Here is a 13099-nt window from a genome sequence, read left to right on the forward strand (position 1 = left end):
CACCCTATTCCATGGGGCAGGTTTGCGATTGGACGAGGAGGGTGGATTCAGGAGGGGCTAGTCAGTGGTTGGCCAGCTGGAACTTCGCTTAGGTTTTATTACTGTTGTTTGGGTTTATACAGCTATTCGATTTGGTTGCATATTATTTGGATTAATTATAGATTCCTTTACTTGGGATTCTATATGATTTATGTTTTCCGCAGTTTCATTCTGATATCTGTTTAATTAAGTTAATTGCATGCATAAATTCTGTTTAGTAGGTGATCCGGGTAAGGGTCACTACATTTATGGTATCAGAGCATGCAAAAGAATTCTTGGGATTTAGTCTCATCATGAGGTATTTTTGTAGATGGCAAATCGTGACGACCGGAGTTCTCATGGCAGTGTTGGTGGGCGTTGGGGTGATGCCGACCGGGAGCCTCGTCGAGAACGGCGTCATCGTCATCATGACGATGAGCGTTTCACTGTGCATCGATTCTTAGCTATGGGTCCTAAGCCCTTAGTTGGAGGTGAGTCTCCGGAGGATGCGGAGAAGTGGTTAGACCGCATGGAGACGACTTTTCAGACTTTCCAATGCACCGAGGAGCAGAAGGTGGAGACCCTTGGCTATCTTCTGGATGGGCGTGTGCGCAGGTGGTGGAAGTTTACTTCTGCACCTTTTGTTGCGGCGAGAGGAGTGGCCACCTGGGCCGAGTTCCGCACAGCTTTCCAAAAGCAGTATTTTCCTCCGGCACTCCATCAGTCGAAGGCAGGCGAGCTACTGAGTCTACGACAGGGAGCCATGTCTATCGATGAGTATCAACAGAGGTTCTTTGATCTGCTATCCTATTGCCCCGAGATTGCTGATAGCTCAGAGATGAAGTATAATCTCTTCCTTCAGGGCCTTAACCCTGAGATCCATGACCGTGTGGCGGTTGGCGACGACATGTCCTACGAGGGTTTGGTGAGCCGTTGTCACCAGGCGGAGGACAGCATTCGGCGGAACAGGTCTTTCCCTCAGTCGTGGTCTGCTAGTTCTTTGGGTCCCCGTGCCTAGACTTTCAAGAAGTCTGGATCTTCTTCTTCCTCTGGTTCTGGAGGTGTTGTTCATTACGGTAAGAAGGACAAGTGTGATCACTGTGGGAAGAACCATCCATCCGAAAAGTGTCGTAGAGCTTCTGGAGCTTGTTTCCGTTGTGGAGAGACTGGTCATATCCGGAGGGATTGTCCACTGTCTGGGGGAGGCGGTTCTAGATCAGGGTCAGGAGCGGGTTCTCAGGCCACCATACAGCAGAGGTCGCAGGGACAGTCTGCTGGGAGTTCTCATTTGAGGCCACGAGCTTCTGGCCAGGTGTTTGCCCTGAGACATGATCAGGCTATGGAGGAGAATGAGAAAGTCATCGCAGGTACATTTCTGCTTTATGGTATACCTGCTCTTGTACTTATTGACACTGGTGCATCTCATTCCTTCATTTCTGCACGTTTTGTTAAGAGGCATAAGTTACCATGCATTGCACTAGACGTAGTGATGTCTGTTTCTACTCCGACGGGCCAATCTGCTTTGGCTAAGCGTCTAGTGATGGGTTTCCCTTTAGAGTTCAAAGGGAACATTCTGTTAGCGAATCTCATGGTCCTGGCGATGGACGACTTTGATTGCATTCTGGGGATAGATATGTTGACTACCTATCGAGCTTCAGTGGACTGCTATCAGAGATTAGTACGCTTTCATCAATAGGGGAGTGAGAGTTGGTTTTTCTATGGTGAGGGAGCGCGACCCCCGATACCTTTGGTATCAGCTTTGAGAGCCTGTCGAGCTCTAGAGTCTGGCGGGGAAGGCTACCTTATCTATGCAGTTGATTTGCCGCTGAGAGTATTGAGATAGAGAGCATTCCTGTTGTGGATGAATTTCCAGATGTATTTCCTGATGAGATTCCGGTTCCTGCTAGGGAAGTCGAGTTTGGCATAGAGTTGATGCCAGGTACTTCGCCTATTTCTAGAGCACCGTATCGTCTGGCTCCGTCAGAGATGCGTGAGTTGAAAAATCAACTACAGGATCTTTTGGACAAGGGGTACATTCGTCCTAGTGTATCTCCTTGGGGAGCTCCTGTTCTCTTCGTGAAGAAGAAGGATGGGTCGATGCGGCTGTGCATTGACTATCGGCAGCTAAATCGAGTCACTGTGAAGAACAAGTATCCATTGCCTCGTATTGATGACTTGTTTGACCAGCTGCAGGGCACATCAGTTTACTCCAAGATTGACTTGAGATATGGGTATCATCAGTTGAGAGTCCGTGATCAGGACGTAGCCAAGACTGCATTCCGTACTCGCTATGGGCATTACGAGTTCCTAGTAATGCCATTTGGTTTGACTAATGCGCCGGCTATATTCATGGATCTGATGAACCGTGTCTTCAGGGAGTATTTGGACAAGTTTGTCGTGGTTTTCATTGATGACATCTTGGTGTATTCACTTGCGGTTGGTACTACAGACTCTTCGAGATGAGTAGTTGTACGCCAAACTGAGCAAGTGTGAGTTCTGGATGGATAGAGTGGTCTTTCTTGGCCATATCATATCCAGGGAGGGGATTTCTGTTGATCCAAGCAAGATTGAAGCAGTACTTAATTGGTCGCGTCCGACGACAGTTGCTGAGATCCGTAGTTTTCTGGGTCTAGCAGGGTATTATCGTCGCTTCATTCTGAACTTCTCTCAGTTAGCTCGACCGTTGACGCAGCTTACCCGCAAGGGTGTGGATTTTGAGTGGTCCTCCTGTTGTAGAACGCGGCGATGAGATCAATCAGAATTGATACCCGGTGCAGCGGAAGTTTAAAATTTTATATGGAATGATTCCATAATGGGTATCAAAACTTTTACGATTAAATTGTGTGTGTAAAAATTAAATAAAAATTATAAATTTTTACCTCCAATCTCGAATCGAGATTATGGACACCAACAGATTGCTCTGCTCTTGTTGTATATCCCTGGAACTGATGGACGAACTGTTCTTCAATCAGGTCCACGAACGGATAATTAATCCCTCTGATAGATTGCACTAGAAAATCTATCAGAAGTTTCTACGAAGAGAATTAACAAATTTGATCCGTTAAACCAGACTGCAATTCAAAATTCACAGACTAGATTTTTCTCGAGCAAAGGGGAGGGGGGCGGCCACTGTTAGAGAAAAATACTAGGGTTTTCGAAAAATTGTGACCTGTTGTATCTAATTTCTGTACTGCAATAACTTATTTATAATGTAGGCCGCTAACAGCTTAGGGCCCATTAGTCATAAGTTCAAGCCCGACAAGCAAAGCCCGCATGTTCAGAAATTAATATAAAATTTATCATGACTCCGATTGATAAACCGATTTCACCAATGTGCACAGAAACCATTTCTGCACCTTTTAAAAAGTCAAGATAAATTTTTCTGAATCCGAATTCAATGATTTCCAAAAATGCCCATCCCTATGTTATTTTAGGAAATCTTACTCCTCTACTCTTAAATAAGAAGTCCAACTTCTTTGTTCATTAAATTTAGCTCTTTAAATTTAACTATCTCAACGGGGATTAAAAATCCATTACTCTGTGTGACCCTCAATGGTTCAGGGATACAGCTAGCCGTGGGCTCACAAATCCTTGTGACTCGGAACAACGATTTCCGACTTGTCCATCGAATCATGGTAAGAGCGCCTAGCAACATCGCCCCATGATTCCCTAGGTATCACTGATAGTGCCTGCAAGAACCAATAGATTTTGGTTAGCGTACAGTACGGTCCCTTCATCCATATATCCCGATCGAATCAACAACCATTGGTAAATCGAGAGTCGTTCGAGATTCGATAACTATGCAATACTTCTTGAAGATGAAATAGTGACATCGCATGTGTTACTAAGAAACCATTTCTTAAAACACATCATGTACTCTGGCCAGAGATTCGTCACACTAATATCTCCTCAGATTGCATAGGATATCCACACTCGCAAGTATGTGGTGAATCCTTGACAACAAAGCATCGACTCCTATATGTGTTGTAACTGTACCCAATTCCGACACCTGATGACCCCAATAGAGTCGGTAAACGAGTCAAAGCACAGTACTAGCATATAGAGTCTCAATGATGTTTCAAGTAGTAAGGACTAATGGTGTACAACCAAAACCGCGGACTTTATCCACTCGATAAGTGATAACCACTTGGAAAGTCCGGATAGGGTAGTTCGATCATTCATCATATGAATATCCATTTGCATGCTTTGAACATCTCTATGTTCCCTACCAATGAAACGTGGTACTCTGCATCGCAAATGCTAGTCTCAAACTCGAGCGATCCTTATCCTTATTATCGGATGGCTCAATCGACTAGGAACAGTTTAGAATTTACAGTGACTATAAGATGTGTTTCATGATAGACATCCCCATGTTCTACCACATCTTACATACACTATAGTATATTCAAGGTCTTTATCAAAACAACAATAGTATATCACAATATAACAATATGAAGAAAGATAAAGTCATTGCCATTAATAAAAGTGTAAATTATATTAAACAAAAGATTGTTTATTCAAAGAGTCATCAAAGCCCTTAGCCACAAGTTGGCTCACCGGGCACCCACTCTTTCAATCTCCCACTTTCCCTAAAGCCAACTAGTCATACTACGTAGACCCATTGCTTCGCGATGTTTGTCAAATAATGGTCCTGGCAAGGGCTTAGTAAGTGGATCAGCGATATTGTTTGCAGAGGCCACTCTTTCGACAGTGATGTCTCCTCTTTCCACAATCTCCCGGATGATGTGGTATTTCCTCAGTACGTGTTTGGATCTTTGATGAGACCTTGGTTCCTTTGCCTGAGCAACGGCACCCGTGTTGTCACAGTACACCGGGACTGGACCAACAACTTCCGGAATAACGCCCAACTCTTGGACGAAATTTCTCATCCAAACGGCCTCTTTAGCAGCAGCTGATGCTGCAATGTATTCTGCCTCAGTGGTGGAATCCGCTGTGGTGTCCTGCTTGGAACTCTTCCAAGAGACAGCACCGCCATTGAGCATGAACACAAATCCAGAGGTTGACTTCGAGTCATCCACGTCACTTTGGAAGCTAGAGTCGGTATAGCCTTCCAATTTTAGTTCTCTTCCTCCATATACCATGAACATATTCTTAGTCCTTCGTAAGTACTTAAGAATGTCCTTCACGGCTTTCCAATGAATTTGACCGGGATTAGCTTGATATCTGCTCGTGACACTCAGAGCAAATGCTACATCCGGTCTGGTAGATATCATCCCATACATGATACTACCTATGGCTGACGCATATGGTACATGTGTCATTTTCTCTATCTCTTCATCAGTCTTGGGACACATAGACTTGGATAGAGAAACTCCATGACACATGGGTAGATGTCCTCTCTTGGACCCATCCATTGAAAACCGTTTCAATATGGTGTCGATGTAGGTTGATTGAGTGAATCATATCATTCTCTTAGATCTATCTCTATAGATCTGTATCCCTAGAATATAGGATGCCTCACCCAAATCCTTCATCGAGAATCTACCTGATAACCATATCTTTGTTGACTGCAACATCCCTACGTCATTCCCAATGAGTAGGATGTCATCAACATAAAGTACTAAGAATGTCATAGCATCCTTAACTACTTTCTTGTACACGCATGGTTCCTCCGGATTCTTGATGAAACCAAAATCCTTTATTGTTTCATCAAATTTCTGGTTCCAACTTCTTGATGCTTGTTTTAGACCATAAATTGATCTTTGAAGCTGAAAGAGTAGGTGCCCGGTGAGCCAACTTGTGGCTAAGGGCTTTGATGACTCTTTGTATAAACAATCTTTTGTTTAATATAATTTACACTTTTATTAATGGCAATGAATTTATCTTTCTTCATATTGTTATATTGTGATATACTATTGTTGTTTTGATAAAGACCTTGAATATACTATAGTGTATGTAAGATGTGGTAGAACATGGGGATGTCTATCATGAAACACATCTTATAGTCACTGTAAATTCTAAACTGTTCCTAGTCGATTGAGCCGTCCGATAATAAGGATAAGGATCGCTCGAGTTTGAGACTAGCATTTGCGATGCAGAGTACCACGTTTCATTGGTAAGGAACATAGAGATGTTCGAAGCATGCAAATGGATATTCATATGATGAATGATCGAACTACCCTATCCGGACTTTCCAAGTGGTTATCACTTATCGAGTGGATAAAGTCCGCGGTTTTGGTTGTACACCATTAGTCCTTACTACTTGAAACATCATTGAGACTCTATATGCTAGTACTGTGCTTTGACTCGTTTACCGACTCTATTGGGGTCATCAGGTGTCGGGATTGGGTACAGTTACAACACATATAGAAGTCGATGCTTTGTTGTCAAGGATTCACCACATACTTGCGAGTGTGGATATCCTATGCTATCTGAGGAGATATTAGTGTGACGAATCTCTGTCCAGAGTACATGATGTGATTTAAGAAATGGTTTCTTAGTAGCACATGCGATGTCACTATTTGATCTTCAAGTTTTATTGCATAGTTATCGAATCTCGAACGACTCTCGATATACCAATGGTTGTTGATTCGATCGGGATATATGGATGAAGGGACCGTACTGTATGCTAACCAAAATCTATTGGTTCTTGTAGGCACTATCAGTGATACCTAGGGAATCATGGGGCGATGTTGCTAGGCGCTCTTACCATGATTCGATGGGCAAGTCGGAAATTGTTGTTCTGAGTCACAAGGAGTTGTGAGCCCACGGCTAGCTGTATCCTTGAACCATTGAGGGTCACGCAGAGTAATGGATTTTTAATCCCCGTTGAGATAGTTAAATTTAAAGAGTTAAATTTAATGAACAAAGAAGTTGGACTTCTTAATTATGAGTAGATGAGTGAGATTTCCTAAAATGACATAGGGATGGGCATTTTTGGAAACCACTGAATTCGGATTCAGAAAAATTTATCTTGACTTTAAAAGATGCAGAAATGATTTCTGTGCAAATTGGTGAAATTGGTTTATCAATCGGAGTCATGATGAATTTTATATTAATTTCTGAACATGCGGGCTTTGCTTGTCGGGCTTGAACTTATGACTAATGGGCCCTAAGCTGTTAGCGGCCTACATTATAAATAAGTTATTGCAGTACAGAAATTACACACAACAGGTCACAAATTTTCGAAAAACCTAGTTATTTTCTCTCGGTAGTGGCCGCCCCCTTCCCCCTCTGCTCGGAAAATCCAGTCTGTGAATTTTGAATTGCAGTCTGGTTTAACGGATCAAATTCGTTAATCTCTTCGTAGAAACTTCTGATAGATTTTCTAATGCAATCTATCAGAGGGATTAAATATCCGTTCGTGGACCTGATTGAAGAAAAGTTCGTCCATCAGTTCCAGGGATATACAACAAGAGCAGAGCAATCTGTTGGTGTCCAAAAATCTCGATTCGAGATTAAAGGTAAAAATTTATAATCGTTATTTAATTTTTACACACACACAATTTAATCGTAAGGTTGATACCCATTATGGAATCGTTCCATATAAAATTTTTAAACTTCCGCTGCACCGGGTATCAATCCTGATTGATCTGATCGCCGCGTTCTACAACAGTGGTATCAGAGCCAGGTTGCTCAGATCAAGCGATTAAATTAATCGATTGTACAAAAAAATTTTTAAGCCTCGGTTTTTGAAACAAAATAAATATTTTTTTAAAAAAAAAAATAAATTTCGGGCAAAAACCCGGGCAGCGATTGGATCGCTGCCCCGGGCAGCGCACGGCGCTGCCCTGCGAAGCGCTAGGCGCTGCACAGGGCGGCGCTCGGCGCTGCCCAGGGCAGCGCAGCGCTGGGCGATGCGCAGGGCAGCGCTCGGCGCTGCCCTAGGGGCAGCCGGGCTGCCCGGCCCGACCCCATTAGGGCGCGGGCAGCCCGGGAATGTCCCGGGCGGCCCGCGGGAAAAATTAATTTTTTTTAATTTTTAAATTAAAATTTTAATATGTTAAAATTCTATTTTTGATCCGATCGAAAATTGTTTTTGATTGGTCCACGAGGCATCGGATCAAATTGTTTGAGTCCGAAAATTTTAAAATTGATTTTTGGATAAATTTGAATTTTTGGAAAATTTAAATATTTTATCCGTTAAATTGAATTTTGAAATTAATTATTTTTGGTACAATTGATGATAAGATATGATCTTATGGATATATTGAGTAAAATATGATTTTATGTATAAAATTGGATTTTATAGATAAAATATGATTTTATTTGATAAAAAGATAAAATATGATTTTGTATGTAAAATAAGATTTTATGTATGAAATATGATTTTATCCTTTTAAATTTAAATTGCCATTGCATGTTATCCAATAAATTAATTTTGAATTAAATGTTATTGGATAAGGATGATCGATTGCCATGACCAATTTTGTAGGTGTATGTTAGGAATTTACATTTGTTTTTATTGTTGTTGGATTTATTAATGGGCCTGGTTTATGGCCCAATATGAATTGTCATATGTAATAAAAGTGGGCTTGGTTTATGACCCGTTCCCACCCCTTAAAAATGTATCCCCTACTTGTCATTGTTATTTATTGTAAATACATTAGATTTAGTGGGAGATGAAGATTTGAAGACGGTGGTGGGCCCAGCAGACAATAAAGACATAAGAAATGTAAATTGGAAACTCAATGTAATAGGATTGCATTGCATACTGCATATTACCTAGGATTTGACTAAGACTCGTGATTGGCAACCACGGGTCGATTAGAAATGGAATCGATCATCCTATATAATATGTGATATTATAGTTGTATGCATGTTTTAGACAAAATTGTGTGAATCCGACAAGCATACAAAATTTTAAAAATGATGAGACAAATTTTCAAAATTAAAATCCCTCATTTTAAATATGATTTAAAATTGATATCAAGATAAATAAAGGAAATTTAAATTTGTTTAAATGTTCCTACCTTCCATCAACGATCAATGTATGAGATGCTACCCCCGGATACGGTCCGGCTCATATTATTGGGGGGGCCCGTTCGTCGGAAAGCTGTACATTGGATCGACACATGTTGTAAGTTGGGTGGAACTCCCATGGGATCGGCTCATATTATTGGGGGATCCACATGGCGACCGTCCATCACAACTTAATATTGATGGGTCATCTTGACATGTCACAATAAACTGCGTCATATTATTGGGCCCTTATTGGACATGAGGTAAAAACGTGGAGGTTGCTTTGGAAGCAATTGGGCTCTACCTTTTGAAAATTATGGTTGGCTGATATTATTCGGGACCATAGTTTGTCAATTGGACTCCATGTTCTCACTAAAGAAAACAGTTTTCCGTTTTCACTAGAGGGTAGTGAAATCGTTAAAATAGTGGGAGTGAGATTCATAAAATAAATTTCGCCTATTTTATGTCTTAGTAAATTACTTAAACAATCACTGATATTTGTCTGTTTCTTTTCAGTATTTCATAAAGATGAATTCGCGTAATCCACTTTTCTCGATCCTCGAACAAAATAAATTGACTGGCGCAAACTATACGGAATGGTTCCGTAAGTTGAAGATTGTCTTGACTTTGGAGAAGATGCTCTACGTGTTAGAAAAATCACCTCCGAAGGAAGCACCAGCTGACATAAGTCCGGAAGAGTTAGCCAAACATGATACATGGTGGGACCATGATATCAAGGCCAAATGCTATATGCAAGCCTCGATGTCTGATGAACTCCAGAGGCGATTTGAGGACACCGTGAATGCTGCTGACATTCACGTACAACTCAAGGAACTTTTTGGGGCTCAATCGAGGGCTGAAAGGTTCGCTACTGTAAAGGAGCTAATGACGTGTCGCATGCGTGAAGGGACTTCGGTCCGTGATCATGGGGTACGAGTGATTTGGCTCATACAGAAGTTGGTAACCCTTGATTTGGTGTTGGAGCATGAACTCAACGTGGACTTACTACTTCTATCTCTTCCTTCTTCGTTTGACGGATTTGTGGTGAATTTCAATATGAACAAGATAGAGGCCTCCCTTGAAGAGATGGTCAATATTCTTGTGACATATGAATCCACTTTAAAGAAGGATAAACCGGCTTTCTTGGTGGGCTCCTCTTCTTCTGCTAAGAAGGGGCCAAGTACAAAGGGTAAGAAACGTTCTGCCCCACCCAAGAAAATCGAACCCGAGAAGAAGTACAAGACAAAGGCTTCAAACATGGAAAATTCCAAGGATGTTTGCCATTACTGCAAGAAGCCCGGTCATTGGAAGCGTAACTGCAAGGAATATCTAGAGCAGTTGCGAACTGCGAAGGGTATGTTCTATATTGAAATAAATGTTTCACTTAATACTTCTTCTTGGGTATTGGATACCGGATGTGGATCTCACATTTGCAATGATTTGCAGGTGATGACAAGAAGTCGCAGGCTTAGAATGAGTGAGACCCAGTTGAGGCTCGGAAATGGTTCCAGAGTTGAAGCTAAAGCTGTGGGAGATGTTTATTTATTTTTGCAGAACGGTTTTAAGTTACTTTTAAGATATGTTTTATTTGTTCCGGATTTGATTAAAAACATTATTTCTGTTTCTATGCTTGATAGAGATGGTTATTCTTGCAATTTGGTGAATGGGATTTGCAATATTTACAAGAATGAATGTTTGATTGGAAATGGACAACTTGAAAACGATCTTGTTGGAGTACACGGCGATCAGATCAATCAGGATTGATACCCGGTGCAGTGGAAGTTTAAAAATTTTATATGGAACGATTCCATAGTGGGTATCAAAACCTTACGATTAAATTGTGTGTGTAAATATTAAATAACAATTATAAAATTTTTACCTTCAATCTCGAATCGAGATTTTGGACACCAACAAATTTCTCTGCTCTTGTTGTATATCCCTGGAACTGATGGACGAACTGTTCTTCAATCAGGTCCACGAACGGATATTTAATCCCTCTGATAGATTGCATTAGAAAATCTATCAGAAGTTTTTACGAAGAGACTAACGAATTTGATCCGTTAAACCAGACTGCAAATTCAAAATTCACAGGCTGGGTTTTTCGAGCAGAGAGGGGAGAGGGGGGCGGCGGCCACTAGGTTTCAAAACCCTAGTTAATTTCGAAAATTATGCCTGTTGTGTATAATTTCTGTACTGCAATAACTTATTTATAATGTAGGCCACTAACAGCTTAGGGCCCATTAGTCATAAGTTCAAGCCCAACAAGCAAAGCCCGCATGTTCAGAAATTAATATAAAATTCATCGTGACTCCGATTGATAAACCGATTTCACCAATGTGCACAAAAACCATTTCTGCACCTTTTAAAGTCAAGATAAATTTTTCTGAATTCGAATTCAGTGATTTCCAAAAATTCCCATCCCTATGTTATTTTAGGAAATCTTACTCCTCTACTCATAATTAAGAAGTCCAACTTCTTTGTTCATTAAATTTAACTCTTTAAATTAACTATCTCAACGGGGATTAAAAATCCATTACACTGTGTGACCCTCAATGGTTCAGGGATACAGCTAGCCATAGGCTCACAACTCCTTGTGACTCGGAACAACAATTTTCGACTTGCCCATCGAATCATGGTAAGAGCGCCTAGCAACATCGCCCCATGATTCCCTAGGTATCACTGATAGTGCCTACAAGAACCAATAGATTTTGGTTAGCGTACAGTACGGTCCCTTCATCCATATATCCCGATCGAATCAACAACCATTGGTATATCGAGAGTCGTTCGAGATTCGATAACTATGCAATACATCCTGAAGATCAAATAGTGACATCGCATGTGTTACTAAGAAACCATTTCTTAAAACACATCATGTACTCTGGCCAGAGATTCGTCACACTAATATCTCCTCAGATCGCATAGGATATCCACACTCGCAAGTATGTGGTGAATCCTTGACAACAAAGCATCGACTCCTATATGTGTTGTAACTATACCCAATCCCGATACCTGATGACCCCAATAGAGTCGGTAAACAAGTCAAAGCACAGTACTAGCATATAGAGTCTCAATGATGTTTCAAGTAATAAGGACTAATGGTGTACAACCAAAACCGCGGACTTTATCCACTCGATAAGTGATAACCACTTGGAAAGTCCGGATAGGGTAGTTCGATCATTCATCGTATGAATATCCATTTGCATGCTTCGAACATCTCTATGTTCCCTACCAATGAAACGTGGTACTCTGCATCGCAAATGCTAGTCTCAAACTCGAGCGATCCTTATCCTTATTATCGGACGGCTCAATCGACTAGGAACAGTTTAAAATACAAAGTGACTATAAGATGTGTTTCATGATAGACATCTCCATGTTCTACCACATCTTACATACACTATAGTATATTCAAGGTCTTTATCAAAACAACAATAGTATATCACAATATAACAATATGAAAAAAGATAAAGTCATTGCCATTAATAAAAGTGTAAATTATATTTAAACAAAAGATTGTTTATACAAAGAGTCATCAAAGCCCTTAGCCACAAGTTGGCTCACCGGGCACCCACTCTTTCAATCTCCCACTTGCCCTATAGCCAACTAGTCATACTACGTAGACCCATTGCTTTGCGATGTTTGTCAAATAATGGTCCTGGCAAGGGCTTAGTAAGTGGATCAGCGATATTGTCTGCAGAGGCCACTCTTTCGACAGTGATGTCTCCTCTTTCCACAATCTCCCGGATGATGTGGTATTTCCTCAGTACGTGTTTGGATCTTTGATGAGAACTTGGTTCCTTTGCCTGAGCAATGGCACCCGTGTTGTCACAGTACACCGGGACTGGACCAACAACTTCAGGAATGACGCCCAACTCTTGGACGAAATTCCTCATCCAAACGGCCTCTTTAGCAGCAGCTGATGCTGCAATGTATTCTGCTTCAGCGGTGGAATCCGCTGTGGTGTCCTGCTTGGAACACTTCCAAGAGACAGCACCGCCATTGAGCATGAACACAAATCCAGAGGTTGAATTCGAGTCATCCACGTCACTTTGGAAGCTAGAGTCGGTATAGCCTTCCAATTTTAGTTCTCTTCCTCCATATACCATGAACATATTCTTAGTCCTTCGTAAGTACTTAAGAATGTCCTTCACGGATTTCCAAT

Source organism: Henckelia pumila, chromosome 3 (genome assembly GCF_033568475.1).
Source record: "Henckelia pumila isolate YLH828 chromosome 3, ASM3356847v2, whole genome shotgun sequence".
In the NCBI taxonomy this organism is placed as follows: domain Eukaryota; kingdom Viridiplantae; phylum Streptophyta; class Magnoliopsida; order Lamiales; family Gesneriaceae; genus Henckelia; species Henckelia pumila.